The 17,785-nt window shown below is 41.1% G+C and overlaps 1 protein-coding gene across 2 annotated transcripts in view; it reads left to right on the top strand.

Annotated features, from left to right (window-relative positions):
* Positions 1 to 70: 70 nt before the first annotated feature.
* The window catches only part of LOC121459478 (WD repeat containing planar cell polarity effector), a 283,095-nt gene continuing 265,380 nt past the window's right edge, over positions 71 to 17,785 (top strand). For both annotated transcript variants that reach the window (XM_041669297.1, XM_041669296.1), the window contains exon 1: positions 71 to 208. The gene's annotated coding sequence lies outside the window, so the exon portion shown is untranslated. The remainder of the gene's footprint in view (positions 209 to 17,785) is intronic.

Here is a 17,785-nt window from a genome sequence, read left to right as displayed (position 1 = left end):
TAAACAAGGGAGGCTAAGAGACCTTACGTTGCGTAAAGCCCGCTCGACCCGGAAACAAACCTTTTAAAAACCCATTCTCCCAGGGGCGGGAGGAATCGACGCGTCCGGAACCACGGACAGCTTCACCGTTGCTAGGCGACAAGGCAGGCACACCTGAGCGCTCCCGCGACCAGAGCCCAGTGGAGTTGCATCCCTACCCTGGAGGCAGGTCAGCTTGACCCCCGAGAGTTTTTCTTTTCATCTTGGGTCCAGAACAAGGTGCGGCGCTGTCGCACGTAGCCTGAACCCGGGTCGGACCTAACGGGCGGGTGGGCGACCTCCCGGGTCCCTTGTTAGTGTCGGGAGCATGTGGAGTTCAGGAGAGAGGAGTGTACTGCAGTTTGCACCGGTTTGACTTTTCCAAAGTAAAGTCAGAAAGATTTGTTTGTAAGTGAGCTCCTTATAGAAGTTTGTGGTACATGGATCTAACTTTCTTTGCCTTCCGTGAACATGGGCATTTTTACTCGCTCTCTTTTTGGCAACTGATGCGCTTTAAAACATCTTGATACAGTTATGCCAAACTCGTATTTTCAAGGGAGGTTGGGAGACAAAGTGTTAGTGGCTGAAACCACTCAAGAGGCTTTCATTTAAAATGAAAGTTGCCAAGGGAACAGCTGTCTTCTCCCTTTGCTTTGTGTGGATTTTCGGGAAGACGCGCTGCTTTGGAGCAGACCAATGAATATGGTATTGGTCTGACTTCAGGACTTTCTGTCACAAGTGAACGAATGCTGAGCGGCTTCAGGTTTGTTTTTTGGAAGATTTCCTATTTGGAGAAAGAAATACAATGCCGTAGGGTCTATCTTCTTGAGACTGACTATTCGTGGGTCATTCGAATTAAGCTCTAAATGTTTGTATAAGGCGTCTCAAGTCATTGGAGCCAATTCCAAACAGTCAGGGTCTGGTTGTTAAACTGGAAATTTCTCCTTTTAGTTTTAGCCCCCCCCCTCAACTATGCTTAGCATACTTCAATAATTAGCACTTAAATAAACAAAATAATAATGTTTTAATTTTTTCCCAAGAGGGCCGGAGAGACAGCTCAGTGTTTAAGAGGAGTTGCTGCACGGACAGATGATTTTAGTTCCTAGCGCCCACATAGAGGCTCACAAAATGTCTTAGTTAGGGTTTCTATTTCTGCAGTGAAACCTCATGACCAAAAGTAAGTGGGGGACGAAAAAGTTTGACTTAAACTTCCACACTGTAATCTCTCACTGAAGGGAAGTCGGGATAGGAACTGAAAACAGGGCCGGAACCTGGAGGGTATGAGCTAATGGAGAGACTGTGGAGGAGTGCTGTTTACTGGCTGGCTCCTTATGGCTTGTTCAACCTAATTTCTTATAGAACCCAGGACCCCCAGCCCAGGGATGGCCCCAACCGTAAGAGGTTCTGCTCTCCCCCGTTGACTGTAGCATGAATAATAAAAACCCAGAGACAGATATTGGGGTTCAAGTTGAAATCAGGAAAGCAAAGCAACCAACCACTACAGAGACCTTTTACGTTTACCAAATCTTCATACCGAAAGGGTGAGATCCTGTCTCCACAAATCCTCAGACTTCACCCTCCAGTGAGTTCCTGTCTCTTTGCCTTTATATTTCTCTTTCCGCTCAGCCATGTCACTCCTGTCTCCACCTCCCCAGTGCTGGGATTAAAAGTGTGTGACTCCCAAACACTGGGATTAAAAGTGTGAACCACTATCACCTGGATCTGTTTCTGGTTCCGTCTTGTGTGGCCCAGGGTAGCCTTGAATTTACAGAGATCCAACTGCCTCTTTCTCCTGAGTCCTAGGATTAAAGGTGTGTGCCACTACTCCCTGGCCTGTATGACTGACTAGTCTGGCTGCTTTGTCCTCTGCTCTTCAGGCAAGCTTTACTTATTAAAACACAAATAATATACCACTATAATTGATTGCTAATTAAGAAAATGCCCTACAGGCTTGCCTACAGCCTGATGTCATGAAAAGATTTTCTCAATTGAGAGTCCCTCCTAAGTTATGGTTGCAGCTAGTGTCAAGCTGACATAACAGAATCCAGTAATATTTAGGCTTCAATAGAATATACCAGACTTGAGTGACTTCTTGAATCACTTTGTTTTTTGGTGCTTTTCTTTTGCTCTTGAATGCTGATCTTTCTACATTGGAATGCTACATTTGTCTCTGTTGCAAGAAGAGGCAGCCCCTTGTTTGTCCTGACCGCCTGAAATAACCACACAGAAATTGTATTCATTAAAACACTACTTGGCCCATTAGCTTTAGTTTCTTATTGGCTAATTCTTACATAGTAATTTAACCCATTTCTATTAATCTGGGTATTGCCACATGCCAGTGGTTTACCAGCAAGATTCGAACCAGTGTCTGTCTCAGGCAGAAGATCCATGGTGTCTCTCACTCTGCCCTTCTTTCCCAGCCTTCAGTTTTGTCTTCTCTGCCTACCTAAGTTCTGCCCTATCAGGCCTAAAGCAGTTTTTTTATTCCTTAGCCAATGAAAGCAACACATGAACAGAAGAACCTCCTACACCATGTCTCTGTCCACACTTAGGTTATTCATAAGTTGTAGCTCGAAATGTTACCTCTTTGTTAGAGCCTCTCAAATTCCAGGGCATGTCTATGTACTTTCTGTTTCTACTTGGTTTTCTGATAAATATCAGTTCTGTTAGTTTTTAGTTTATGGCATCGCCTACTGAGTAACTGTATGTGGAAGCATCACACTCCAGACAGAGATAGCATGACTTGTCCCCAGTTTCTCTTGTTGGTTGAGGTTGGGATTACAGGATTTCCAAGTGAAGAGTGAAGGGCACTTTCATGGGGACTGTTCTAATAAATCTGCCATGGGAACTTAGGATAATGGTCTTGGACTGAGCCACTTACTTAGGCTCTAGTGATCAGAAAGGAGAAGGGTGCAGTAACTGCCTTTTAGAGATCACTGTAGCATGAAACATTAATTGCTGAAGGCAACACAGTAATCTGGTAATTGTTAAAAGGCTTATTCTGTACTTGGAGGGCTTTATTTTAGTAAGGGGGTGCTGTCCTGCTCTGCAGCTAAGATGATGAGACAGCTGCATCTGTAGTGCGGTGGTGTGCTGGGGAGTTTTCATCACTTTAACGCAAACTAGACTCACCTGGAGAGAGACTCTGCTGAGAAGAATTGCTTCCAACAGATGGTCTGTGAACATCTTTCTGGCCATTTTTTTGATTGATGATTGCCTTTTTTATGGTGAAAATGTGTTTATTTAGAATTAGCCAGCTGGACTCAGTTTAGATGACCCCAATTTTGTTGGCAACATCATAACCAGGACCACCTGAACAGCCGCCTTCTCTCCATCAGGCCTTATGAGGGTGTTGACTTTTGCCACATCAGTGTCCCAGAATTTCTTCACGGCCCATTTGATCTGGTGCTTGTTGGCCTTGACAGCCACAGTGAGCACAGTTGTGTTGTCTTCTGTCTTCTTTAGGGCTGACCCAGTCAGTAGTCAGGGGGAATTTGATGATTGCATAGTGGTCAAGCTTGTTTCTCCTGGATGTGCTCTTTCAAGGGTATTTGGGCTGCCTCTGGAGCTGCAGGATCTTGGGCTGCCGGAAGGTGGGTGATGTATGGATCTTGTGGCTGTGGATGCCTTTCTGCACTACCTTCTTGGCTTTCAAGGCCTTTGCTTCGTCTCTGGGAGAGGCAGTAGCTTCCTTCGCTTTCGGTGTCTTCTTGGCAATCAGGCGCTGATTGTCCTAGTCAGGGTTACTATTGCTGTGATGAAACTCCATGATCAAAAGCAACTTGGGGAAGAGAGGGTCTATTTGACTTATGCTTCCACATCACTGTTCATTACTTAAGGAATTCAGGAACTCATAGACCAGGAACCTGGAGGCAGGAACTGATGGAGGAGTGATTTTACTGGCTTGCTCAGCCTGCTTTCTTATAACACCTAAGATCACTAGCCCAGGCATGGCCCCACCTACAATGGACTGGGCTATCTCTGTCAATCACTAAGAAAATGCCCTTCAGGCTTTCCTACAGCATGAAGTTGTGGAGGGTTTTCTCCTCTCTATTGATTCTAGCTGTGTCAAGTGGACATAAACTAGCCAGCACACTGATTGATGTGACTGGTGCCATTCTTGGCCAATATGAATATGATAGGCTGTGTATGAAAGGTAACTGAATAAACCAGCAAGCAGTGTTCTTCTGTGGTCTTTGTTTCAGTGTCTGCCTTGGCTTCCATTAGTGATAGGCTGTGATGTGGAAGTGTAAGATAAAGTAAACCCTTTCCTCCCCCAAGTGGCTTTGGTCAGTATTTTATTATAAGATTTGGTGGAAGAAAGTTATCACCCAGAGTAGAAGCAGGGGAGCCATTTCTTTATCATTGGGTTTCCGATGGCACACACAACTTATGAAATGCTGACTTATCAGGAATGGCCCAAGAAAAAAGCCCATTTTTTTTTTTTTTGCTTCAGCCATTGTCTTTTATCCTGAAGGAATCCGTGTTTACAGTGCTGAGGTGTGTATATTTATGACTGTTCAGGTTCAGACTGTATCAGTAATGGAGGTTGGAGAAAGAGCAGTGTACTGAGGCGTCTTTGTATTTGAATACGTGCTTCATGGCTGAATGCGAATGCCCCCAGAGACTCATATGTTTGAATCATGGAATCCAGTTAGTGGAGCTATTTGTGAAGGATTAGGGATGGGTGGCCTTGCTGGAGGAGTTGTGTCATAGGGAAGGGCTTTAAAGTTTCAAAAGCCTCCAGCCATCCCCAGTGCACTCTCTGCCTCCTGTCTGAGGTTTGGGAGGTAAGCTCTCTTCTGTTCTGCTGACAAGCCTTCACTCTGCCATCATGGACTCCTACCTTCTGGAGCCATAAACAATTAAACACTTTCTTTTATAGGTTATCTTGATTGTGGTGTTTTAGTACAGCAATATAATAGTAACTAATACAAAGTCTGTGTTCATATATGGTTTTTATGACTTGTAATAACTTTCTTTGTCGAGGTTATGTTGCTATAATATAATGAATCCATAAGCAAACCATTTTTTCATAATTTTGGGGGCACTGCATTTTTTCTTGAGGTTATTTGTATGGGCTTTTCTTTTTTTTAGTTCTTGATATTAAACATCCTTTGTAAGTTAATTCTCATTGCTGTGGAAGGAGAGGAAAAATGTTCCTAGAATTGGCTGCTATGCTAGGCCCTAACCTGTATGTCTGAAACAGAGTCACTTACACAAAATCGCATAATCTAACTGAAACTTCAAGGAAGCCAGTAAATTCCCCCAGAAGAATTGAAAAGAGATTTTACCCAAGAGCATATAATGAAGTAGACCCATTTAACTCCTGTCAACCTTCCTGAACAAATAACACCCAAAAAAAAAAAATCCCCAAACCTTATGATAGCCAGTCAGCTTTAAAAAATTATTTCTTTTCTTTTCTTTTTTTTTTGGATTATAATAACATCATTTCCCCTTTTCTTCTCTCCCTCCAAGCCTTCCTATATACACCCCTCCTTGCTCACTCTTATTTTCTATACTGCTTCCTGTTCCTACCTTGGAAGCCTATTACTCTGTCATTGCTCAGTGGGGACCCTCATTCCATTATGTAGGATAGATTCTGCCCAGATTCTTGAATTACAAATAAAGCCCAACTTCACCTGTAACTAAATTGCTGTAATTTTGGCTGACATCTTTCCCCGCCACGTAGTCAGTTCTTCACATCCCATAGCTCTTTTTCTCCCTTAGCCTCCTTCTCTTGCCTGAGCCCAGTTCTTCTCACGGCTGCCCATTTCAGACTCGGTTTTTGACTTAAGTCTTTTTCTTATTTTTTCCTCATGTATATGTGTATGTGGTGTGTATGCATATTTGTATATGTTGAGTACCATGTGTCTGCTGACACCCGTGTGTGTGTGTGTGTGTATGGATGAACATATGTGTGCAGTTAGAGGCCCGAGGTTGACTGGAGGAGGGTCTTCTTTGATCTCTTTCCACCTTCTTCATTTAGGCAGGGTCTTCCACTGAGCTCACTCGCCCATGCAGCTAGTCTAAATAGCCAGCTTGCTCCTGGATCTCCTGCAGCGGCTTTCTATGGCTGGAATTCCAGGTGGAGTCTATGTGGGCCCAGATTCCTGTCTGTACTGTTGGTATGTGTATGTAGCAAGTGCTTTAACCACTGGGCCACCTGCCAGCCCTGGCTTAATGTTTTAAAATAATGAGCATGACTATATAGTATGTATACATACATATATGTATCAAAACATATATACACATATATTTCTAAAAAAATAATAACTTCTTATTTATATATCAGTATTTTACATGAAAAATCAATTGAGCGGTATAAATTATTTTAACAGTGTTTCCTGTTAGGTGGAAAGGGGAAGTATGAACTGATTTTTTATTAATAATTCGTGTGACTTTTTATAACTACAAAATATATTCACATGTACAAGAGTAAGCATGAGCACATTTTACCCACGAGGCATCCTAGACTCACAAGCTCTTTTATAGTATAAACTTATTCTCATACTGATTTTATTTGTAGCATATGTGAAACTGGCATACATTTTAGTTCTTTAATGCAAAATCAAGCTTTTAAGTCTTTTGTTTTGTTCTTTTTGTTTGTTTGCGAGAAGATCTCAAACTTGAATTTCCTCTATAGGTCAGGATGGCCTTGAACTCCCAGCAACCCCTTTCCATTGGCCTCCTGAGGGCTAGGGTTACAGGTCTGAGACAGTGTACTCAGCTGGGACTGTTGAGCTTTTCTATGATAATTTTTCTACAGTCTGATTTCTTCTTACTAAAAGTAGCTGAGTGATAGACATTAACAGCAAGCAGCCCTTGCTGTTGGCCTAGTTAGCTACATTTTTACAAATCTGTACTTTGCTGCCGAAGCCATGTATAACACAGGCATGATAACACAGCCATGATAGCTGTGTCGGGTGGTAGAGCGTGAATAAAAATAGAATCATTTAAACAGAAAGGTTAGCATTTGTGACATAAATCAGAAACTCATTATTACAAATATTTTTAAATGAGAGCATATATAGGCCTAAATAATGACTTAGCTAAAAGAAAGATTGTTATATCCTTTTTTAAACACAAGAATAGTGTGATTAATCTTGGAAACCCTTTGGTTTAGATTACACGCAGAACATTTTTAAAAGTAGGAAGTCTTTCTAAAATGGATATGTATCATTTTAAGAACAATTATCACATTTATTTCAGTATGTCTGAAGCATAGTTAAACCTCAGATCAAACATAATAGTCAAGGCAAAAAAAAGTCCTTATAAATGAATTTAAAATTATACCCACACTGAGAACTACTTTATTGCTATTTCATATATACACACAGTTTATATACACCCCATAGCACACACGTACAGATACATACACCCACACTTTCATTCAAGGACACATGGCACATTTGCACGTCCTGCTGTGTAGACTGTGCTGACCTCTGTGTCCTTCCAGCTTTGCTGAATCTGTTGCTGAAGCAGCTTAATGGCAGAGATTTGACCAGCATTTTCAGGAGTGCTCAAGTACAGAACATTTAGCACGACCAAAAGTGTAGTCATGTGATCTTCACATAATCAGGTTGCTGTTAGTGGAGTTAGTAGCTAGGTCATCTGTTTTATTAAAAAGAAGTTTACAAAATTTGTATTTACTGCACGTGGCATGTGTGTGCATGCATGTATATGTATACAGGTGTGTCGCAGCATGCACACGGAGGTCAGAGGATAATTTGTAGGAGTTGGTTTTACTACTTCCATGATGTGGGTCTCAGGGATCCAACACAGGTTGTCATGTTTTGGGGAAAGTGCTTCCACCCACCAAGGTGTCAGTCTTCCCACCTTCTTTTTTTAAATTTGATGTGAAACACGAGAAAACAACCTCCAGAACTCCTTTTGACAATTACATTTTTTCCCTGGGCATATCTGCTATTTAATCTTGAAATTTTTTTCATTAATTGGAAGAAGTAAAAATTAATTAGTTCTTATTATACTTAGCCATGTGACCTTGAATGCATTTCTTGGTCTCTGTAAGCCTTAGTTTGTACTCGGTATGATAAAACAGAATGACCATTAAGTTTGGAAACAAAATGGAGCATGTTCTTCCATAGATACCCACTCAAATCAAGTTTGTAGATGATATATCTAAGTTCTGCTTCTAAGAGTAGAACTCTAAAGTAACTTATATATCCAGAATTAATACAGAAGACTGGCCACCTTTAATTCCAGCACTCAGGAGGCTGACAAAGTTGGAAGCCAGCCAGGGCTACATAGTGATATTCTGTCTCAAATAAATAACAAAAAATATGTAAGGAATGAATGGACTACAAAATGTATGTTCACGTGGATAAATATTAAAAATGTGACACTGAATGAAAAAACTGCATTATATATAAGGTGGGGACCATGGTAGGTATTTAGGTCATAAGACCATTGTCTTCAGAAGAGACTAACCCCCCCCCCCCCCTTAGGAGCAACTCATCTCAGACTGGACTAGTCCTGTGATATTGGTGAGTTGTACAGGAGACCTACTGTGTTTTGGTTCTAGTGCATGCATGCGTTTGTGCTATAATCCACAGAGACAGCCCTAAATATTATCATCTAGGATGTCCTAAGAAATCAGACCCATAGGCTCTAAAATCTCAGAGCATAATTCTGAAAAAAGTAACAATAGTAGTTACTCTAAGACTTTTACATTTTTAGGAGAATTGTTTGAGAAGCATAAAGATACGGAAAAACCCTATTACCCAGTTTTCACATTGATGGCCTACATATTTTCACAAACTTAAACTCCCAGATGGTCTAAGACAGTCATGTAGATATGATACTGATAAGCAGAGAAGTTAATTCAAAAATAGGCCAGAATCTGAAAGGTGTAACTGCATCACTGTGTGTAATGCTATCTGACTTTGTGCCGCAGTCCTCTGAAACCCAACACATTTGATAAAATCATTGAGAAGAACCACAAGGGGCTGTTGAGCTGCTTCAGCAGGCAGAGACACTGGCTGTATGGACCTCGTGCCCTGAGTTTGATCCCTGTGGAAGGAGAGAACTGACTGCAGAGTTGTCCTCTGACGCCCTTATGTGCACTGATAGTCAGACACTCAGCTCTGTCTTCTGTCACCCAGAACACATCCTCACTGCATCTGCAGCCGCTAAGGAACCATTACCTTTCATAGTGCAGATGCATGAAGGAGATGTTGCTTTATTTTTTGGGGAGGTTTCAGCATTCGCATATACATACAAATCTTGCACTCTTTTTTTTGTAACCAAATTTGCAAAATGTGTGTTGGATGAGTTAGAACTCTTTTGAAAAGTTTTTCAACCATTTTGTCTTTGCACTATTGGGATTTATATAAAGATGAGCTACATCGTGTAGCAGATGGCAGAAATAAGGTTGCAAAAAGTGACTCCAATTCATTTATAAAGCAAATGTTGGGCCAGCCATTTGGGGGATCAAGCATTGTTATTAAGGATGAAGTGTTGAAGGAGCAGAGAGAGTTCATTGTTCTTCATGGAAATTGCAATCTGTGGAAAGTGGAGATAGTCTTAGTTTAAATACATCATTACAAAGTTTTTTTTCTTTTTTAAATATTTATTTATTTTATTTTTTCCGTTTATTTATTTATTAAAGATTTCTGTCTCTTCCCCGCCACCTCCTCCCATTTCCCTCCCCCTCCCCCAATCAAGTTCCCCTCCCTTGTCAGCCCATAGAGCAATCAGGGTTCCCTGCCCTGTGGGAAGTCCAAGGACCACCCACCTCCATCCAGGTCTAGTAAGGTGAGCATCCAAACTGCCTAGGCTCCCACAAACCCAGAACATGCAGTAGGATCAAAAACCCACTGCCATTGTTCTTGAGTTCTCAGTAGTCCTCATTGTCTGCTATGTTCAGCAAGTCCGGTTTTATCCCAGGTTTTTCCCGACCCAGGCCAGCTGGCCTTGGTGAGTTCCCGATAGAACATCCCCATTGTCTCAGTGTGTGGGTGCACCCCTCGCAGTCCTGATTCCATGCTCGTACTCTCTCTCCTTCTGTTCCTGATTTGGACCTTGAGATTTCTGTCTGGTGCTCCAAATTGGGTCTCTGTCTCTGTCATCGCCTGATGAAGGTTAATATTCAGGAGGATGTCTGTATGTTTTTCTTTGGGTTCTCCTTATTTAGCTTCTCTAGGATCACTAATTATTTAAGGCTCAATGTCCTTGGTTTATGGCTAGAAACCAAATATGAGTAAGTACATCCCATGTTCCTCTTTTTGGGTCTGGCTTACCTCACTCAGGATAGTGTTTTCTATTTCCATCCATTTGTATGCAAAATTCAAGAAGTCCTTGTTTTTTACTGCTGAGTAGTACTCTAATATGTATACATTCCATATTTTCTTCATCCATTCTTCCATTGAAGGGCATCTAGCTTGTTTTCAGGTTCTGGCTATTACAAACAATGCTGCTATGAATATAGTAGAGCATATGCTTTTGTTGTGTGATAAGGCCTCTCTTGGGTATATTCCCAAGAGTGGTATTGCTGGGTCCAGGGGTAGGTTGATCCCGAATTTCCTGAGACACCGCCACACTGCTTTCCAAAGTGGTTTGATGTGGGAGTGTCATATATCAATCTGTTGATTTCATTGGTTAAGCAATAAAGAAACTGCTTGGCCCTGATAGGTTAAAACATAGGTGGGAGGAGTAAACAGAACAGAATGCTGGGAGGAAGAGGAAGTGAGCTCAGACTTGACAGCTCTGCTCTCTGGAGCAGAAACGCCATGCTCCCCTCTCCTGGGCGGACGCAGGGATAGCTCTGCTCTCTGAGGCACACGCGATGAAGCTCCGACCAGGATGGACGTAGGCTAGAATCTCCCTGGTAAGCCACCTCGTGGGCTACACAGATAATTAGGAATGGGCTAGTCCAGGTGCGAGAATTAGCCTAGAAGAGGCTAGATAGAAATGGGCCAAGCAGTGTTTAAAAGAATACAGTTTGTGTGTTGTTATTTCGGGTAAAGCTAGCCTGGTGGCGGGAAGCACCCCACCGCTCCTATTACTACAGTGGTTGCACAAGTTTGCATTCCCACCAGCAACGGATGAGTGTACCCCTTTCTCCACAACCTCTCCAGCAAAGGCTATCATTGGTGTTTTTTATTTTAGCCATTCTGACAGGTGTAAGATGGTATCTTAAAGTTGTCTTGATTTGCATTTCCCTGATCGCTAATGATGTTGAGCATGACCTTAAGTGTCTTTTGGCCATTTGAACTTATTCTGTTGAGAATACTCTGTTCAGCTCAGTGCCCCATTTTCTAATTGGGTTGATTAGATTTTTACGGTCTAGTTTCTTGAGTTCTTTATATATTTTGGAGATCAGACCTTTGTCAGTTGCGGGGTTGGTGAAGATCTTCTCCCAGTCAGTGGGTTGCTTTGTGTCTTAGTGACAGTGTCCTTTGCTTTACAGAAGCTTCTCAGTCTCAGGAGGTCCCATTTATTAAATGAGGCCCTTAATGTCTGTGCTGCTGGGGTTATACGTAGGAAGTGGTCTCCTGTGCCCATGTGTTGTAGAGTACATCCCACTTTCTCTTCTATCAGGTTCAGTGTGTTTGGACTGATATTGAGGTCTTTAATCCATTTGGACTTGAGTTTTGTGCATGGCGATAGATATGGATCTATTTTCATTCTTCTACAGGTTGACATCCAGTTTTGCCAGCACAATTTGTTGAAGATGCTCTCTTTTTTCCATTGTATACTTTTAGCTCTGTTATTGAAAATCAGGTGTTCATATGTTTGTGGGTTAATGTCAGCGTCTTCTATTCGATTCCATTGGTCGATTTCTCTGTTTTTATGCCAATACCAAGCTGTTTTTAATACTGTAGCTCTGTAATAGTTTGAAGTCAGGGATGGTAATGCCTCCAGATGATCCTTTATTGTATAAGACTGTTTTGGCTATTCTGGGTTTTTTGTTTTTCCATATAAAGTTGATTATTGTCTCTTCCAGATCTATGAAGAATTTTGATGGGAGTTTTGTGGGGATTGCATTGAATCTATAGATTGCTTTTGGTAGAATTGCCATTTTTTACTATGTTGATCCTCCCAATCCAAGAGCAAGGGAGATCCTTTCATTTTCTGGTGTCCTCTTCAATTTCTTTCTTCAAAGACTTAAAGTTCTTGTCAAATAGATATTTCACTTCCTTGGTCAGAGTTACTCCAAGATATTTTATGCTATTTGTGGCTATCGTGAAAGGTGATGCTTCTCTGATTTCCCTCTCTGTTTCCTTATCCTTAGTGTATAGGAAGGCCACTGATTTTTTGGAGTTGATCTTGTATCCTGCCACATTACTAAAGGTGTTTATCAGCTGTAGGAGTTCTTTGGTAGAGTTTTTGGGGTAGCTTATGTATACTATCATATCATCTGCAAATAACGAAAGCTTAACTTCTTCCTTTCCAATACGAATCCCCTTAATCCCTTTATGTTGTCTTATTGCTATTGCTAGAACTTCAAGCACTATATTGAAGAGGTATGGAGAGAGTGGACATCCTTGTCTTGTTCCTGAATTTAGTGGGATGGCTTTGAGTTTTTCTCCGTTTAATTTAATGTTAGCTGTCGGCTTGCTGTAAATAGCTTTTATAATATTTAGGTATGACCCTTGTATCCCTAGTCTCTCCAAGACCTTTATCATAAAGGGGTGTTGAATTTTGTTGAATGCTTTTTCAGCATCTAATGAAATGATCATATGTTTTTTTCTTTCAGTTTACTTATATGGTGGATTACATTAATAGATTTGCATATGTTGAACCAGCCCTGCATCTCTGGGATGGAGCCTACTTGATCATAATGGATAATTTTTCTAATGTGTTCTTGGATTCAGTTTGCCAGTATTTTGTTGAGAATTTTTGTGTCGTTATTCATGAGTGAGATAGGCCTGTAATTCTCTTTCTTGGTTGGGTCTTTGTGTGGTTTTGGTATCACGGTAACTGTAGCTTCATAAAAGGAATTTGGCAATGACTCTTCTGTTTCTATATTGTGAAATACATTAAGGAGTATAGGTATTAGCTCTTCTTGGAAGTTCTGGTAGAATTCTGCATTGAAACCATCTGGTCCTGGGCTTTTCTTGGAAGGGAGATTTTTGATAACAGTTTCTAGTTCTTCGTGACTAACAGGTCTATTTAGATGGTTCACCTGGTCTTGGTTTAGCTTTGGTATATGATACTTATCTAAAAAAATGTTCATTTCTTTCGTATTTTCCAGTTTTGTGGCATACAGGCTTTTGTAGTAAGATCTAATGATTCTCAGAATTTCCTCTGTGTCTGTGATTATGTCCCCCTTTTCATTTCTGATCTTATTTATTTGCGTGTTCTCTCTCTGTTGTTTAATTAGTTTGGATAGAGGTTTGTCGATCTTGTTGATTTTCTCCAAGAACCAACTTTTTGTTTCATTGATTCTTTGGAATGTTTTCTGTGTTTCTATTTTGTTGATTTCTGCCCTCAGTTTGATTATTTCCAGTGTACTGCTCCTCCTGGGCACGTCCGCTTCTTTTTTTTTTCTAAAGCTTTCAGGTGTGCTGTTAAGTCCCCCATGTATGCTTTCTCCATTTTCTTTAAGTGGGCACTTAGTGCTATGAACTTTCCTCTTAGCACTGCTTTCATCGTGTCCCATTGGTTTGAGTATGTTGTCTCTTTATTTTGATTAAATTCAATGACGATTTTAATTTCTTTCTTAATTCCTTCCTTGACCCAGGTGTGGTTCAGTAGTTGACTGTTCAGCTTCCATGAGTTTGTTGGCCTTCTGGGGGTAGCATTGTTGTTCCCTTCTAACTTTAATCCATGGTGATCTGATAAGACACAGGTGGACACTGATATTTTTTTGTATCTGTGGAGGTTTCCTTTGTTTCCACGTATGTGGTCAATTTTTGAGAAGGTTCCATGAGCTGCAGAGAAGAAGGTATATTCTTTCCTATTTGGGTGGAGTGTTCTATAGATGTCTGTTAAATCCATTTGCTTCATTACCTCCATTAATTCTCTTAATTCTCTATTAGGTTTCTGTATATTTGACCTGTCCATTGGAGAGAGAGGTGTATTGAAGTCTCCTACCACTAGTGTGTGTGGTTTGATGTCTGCCTTCAGTTCCAGTAATATTTCTTTTACATAAGTAGGTGCTTTTATATTAGGGGCGTAGATATTCAGGATTGAGACGTCATCCTGATGAATTGTTCCTGTTATGAGTATAAAGTGTCCATCTCGATCTCTTCTGATTGATTTTAGTTTGAAGTCAGTTTTGTTAGAAATTAGTATGGCCACACCTGCTTTTTTCTTAGGACCATTTGCTTGAAAGACCTTTTCCCAACCCTTTACTCTGAGTAGATGCCTGTCTTTGTGGTTGAGATGTGTTTCTTGCAAACAGCAGAATGTTGGATCCTGTTTTCGTATCCAATCTCTTAGCCTGTGCCTTTTTATAGGTGAATTGAGACCATTAATATTAAGTGATATTAATGACCAGTCGTTGTTTTCTCCGGTTATTCTTATTGTTTTTGGTAGTAGAGTTTGTGTGTCTCCCTTCTTTGAGTTGTGCTGGTGAAGGGTCGCTAGATGCCTCAGTTATTGTAGGCAGTGTTGGCAATGTTGGGTTCCTTGGGTTGCGATTTTCCTTCTATTACTTTCTGTAGGGCTGTATTTGTGGCGATGTATTGTTTAAATTTGTTCTTATCCTGGAATGTCTTGTTTTCTCCATTGATAGTGAACAGTAGCTTGGCTGGGTATAGTAGTTTGGGTTTGCATCCATGGTCTCTTAGTTTCTGCATTACATCTATCCAGGACCTTCTGGCTTTCATGGTTTCCATAGAGAAGTCAGGTGTAAGTCTGATCGGTTTACCTTTATAAGTTACTTGGCCTTTTTCCTTTGCAGCTCTTAATAGTCTTTCTTTAACCTGGGTATTTAGTGTTTTGATTATTATATGGTGAGGGGATGTTTTTCTTTGATCCAGTCTGTTTGGTGTTCTATATGCTTCTTGAATATTCAAAGGAATATCTTTCTTTATGTTGGGAAAGTTTTCTTCCATAATTTTGTTAAGAATATTTTCTGGGCCTTTGAGCTGTGACTCTTCTCCTTCTTCTATTCCTATTATTCTTAGGTTTGGTCTTTTTATTGTGCCCTATATTTCCTGAATGTTTTGTGATGAGAATTTGTTGGCTTTGCTGTTTTCTTTGATCAGTGCGTTTATTTTCTCTATGGTGTCCTCAGAATCGGAGATTCTTTCTTCTATCTCTTGTATTCTATTGATTATGCTTGTTTCTGTAGGCTCTGCTCATTGACCTAGATTTTCCCTATCCAACTGGTCCTCCGTTTGTGTTTTCTTCCTTGCTTCCATTTCAGTTTTCAATTCTTGAACTGTTTCCATTTCCTGTTTGATTGTTTTTTCTTGGTTTCCCAGGGTATCATGTACGTATTTACTCATTTCTTCAAACTTTTTGTTATACTTCTCATCCATTTCAATAAGGGCGTTTTTCACATGTTGTTTAAGGGACTCTATTGCTTTCATAAAGTCAATTTTTTCCACTTCTTCTGTGTTAGGGTGTTCAAGTCCTTCTGTTGTAAGATCATTGGTTTCTGGTGTTTTCATATTGTTTTTGAGATTATTGGGTGAATTTTTGCCTTGGCGCCTGCCCATCTCCTCCTATCGATGCTATCTAATCAGTCTTTTAAAACTGGTTCAGGTTTCCCTGCTGGCCAGGGGCTCTTCTTACAAAATGCCCTCGCTCTGTTTCCTGGCTACTGCCGGGGGCCATGATCCCTCTCAGCCCTCAGAAGGGTCTTCAGGAACAGGACCCGGCTCCTCTTTTGCTAGGGACCTTGCCAACCAAAGGCCTACCTCTTTGATTTAATTGTAGTGGGGTAATCTGCTCTCGGTGTTGCACGCTGGTCCCTCCACCTGCGGCCCCCACGCGTCGTCCGCCGATGCGCTGGTCCCCAGTGTCTGCCTGCACTGTCTGCCAGCGCCTCTGCCCCATCATTACAAAGTTTAAATACCCTGAGGTATTTCGAATTGTAACAGAATGGTAACGTAAAGGTCTGCACATTATGGTATTGGTAAACTGCTTTTGTAAATTGATAGCTCTTCGATTTTCTTCAGTTTATTTTATTTTAATAACTTGACATTGTTGTACCTAGCAGGTACTAGTTATTTAAGTCTCATGCCATTTGAAGAATTTTTGAATTAACCTTTACTAAGTTTCTACTGTTTCTTACAACAGTAGAAAAAAATTGTCCAGATAAATTGTTGTTGTGCCAATCTTAACCCTTAAGTACATAACCCTGAGTATAACCCTCCCCACAGTAGGAATTGTAGATTTCAAGACTTAGATTTCCATGATTTCAATGAGGAGTTTAATCTTTTCAGATTGTGATTTGGGGGAGTTTAGACTTTAGTGATTTTGACCCTTTGAGATCTCAATAGTTGAGACTGTAGCATTTGCATTGCCTTTGGAATTATGATTTGTACTGCTTCCACACGTGCCCGTGGCTGTTATTGTTAAGGCGTATAACACATATCTCACCAAACACTGTCACCTGATCCTAGACGCTCAGCCTCCAAAGCTATGAGCTAAAGCTAGCTCTGTATGAAGTACCCCACCTCAGGTGATTTGTTATAGCGACACTATAGACTAAGACTCTAGTGACTGATCTAACTCAGGATCTCATACACATCTTGCAAACTAGTAAGGAAGATCAGAAGAATGATCCATTGAGAATTGAGGATGTCGGTTGTTGATGGTTGACAGGAAAAAGTTACTGGTGTCTTCAAGATATTGTTTATTTGTTTAAGATGCAGGCTGGCTTCGAACTCACAGAAATCTGCCTGCCTCTGCCTCCCAAGTGCCAGGATTAGAGGCATGTGCCACCCCACCTGGCTTTTATTTATTTATTTATTTATTTATTTATTTAAAGGCCACTCATGTTTGGTCTCTAGACTATCTAGTCTCTGGTTCTTGGTTACCTAAGCAGTATGGGATATGAATTCCTTTTCATGGAATGGGCCTTAAGTCAAAGCAGACATTGCTTGGCTACTCCGAAAAGTTCTGTGCCACCATTGCCCCAGCATGTTTTGCAGACAGGGCTGTTGTCCACATTTCTCTTTTGGTAGCCAGCAGAGTACCTTCTTACACCAAAGAGATTAGAATGTAAGGGTGAAGGCTCCATGTAGGCCACTAGCTTGACTTCATGCTCAATGAATTGTGTGGATGCTGTCCTTGACAGTGCCACCCCCCCCCCCCCCACTCTGCACTGTCTGTTGTGGAGAACAACCCAGCAACCCATGTCTTAGTGCCAAACTGGGTTGCTTGGGGATTTCCATGGGACCTCTTTGGTTAACACTCAATTGAATACAACCCAGTCCCACCACCAGAAATTTCACCTGGGATCAGGAGATGGCTGTTGAGACTCCATATGCCCCATTGCCAGGAAACTTTCATTGCACCAGGTTTCCACACCCCCACTCCACCTCCCAGTTCTAACAATCTCTTCCCACACTCTCTTCTTCCACCTCATCACCCTCACCTCACTCCTCCTTCTCATCCCTACCTGTCCAAAGTCTGCCCTTAAAGTCTATTCTATTTGCCCCTCCTAGAGAGATGCATGTGTCCTCCTGAGACCGCTCTTCTTTACCTGACCTCGCCAGATCTATGGATTATATCTTGGTTTTCATTTACTTAACTGCTAATATTCACTTATAACTGAATTCATACCTTTTTTATTTTCTGGGTTTGGGTTACCTCACTCAAGATGATTTTTTTTTCTAGTTCC

Source organism: Microtus oregoni, unplaced genomic scaffold (genome assembly GCF_018167655.1).
Source record: "Microtus oregoni isolate MIOR12 unplaced genomic scaffold, Mior012 000019F_ref0000042, whole genome shotgun sequence".
NCBI lineage: Eukaryota > Metazoa > Chordata > Mammalia > Rodentia > Cricetidae > Microtus > Microtus oregoni.
This window is presented reverse-complemented; position numbering and strand designations above follow the sequence as displayed.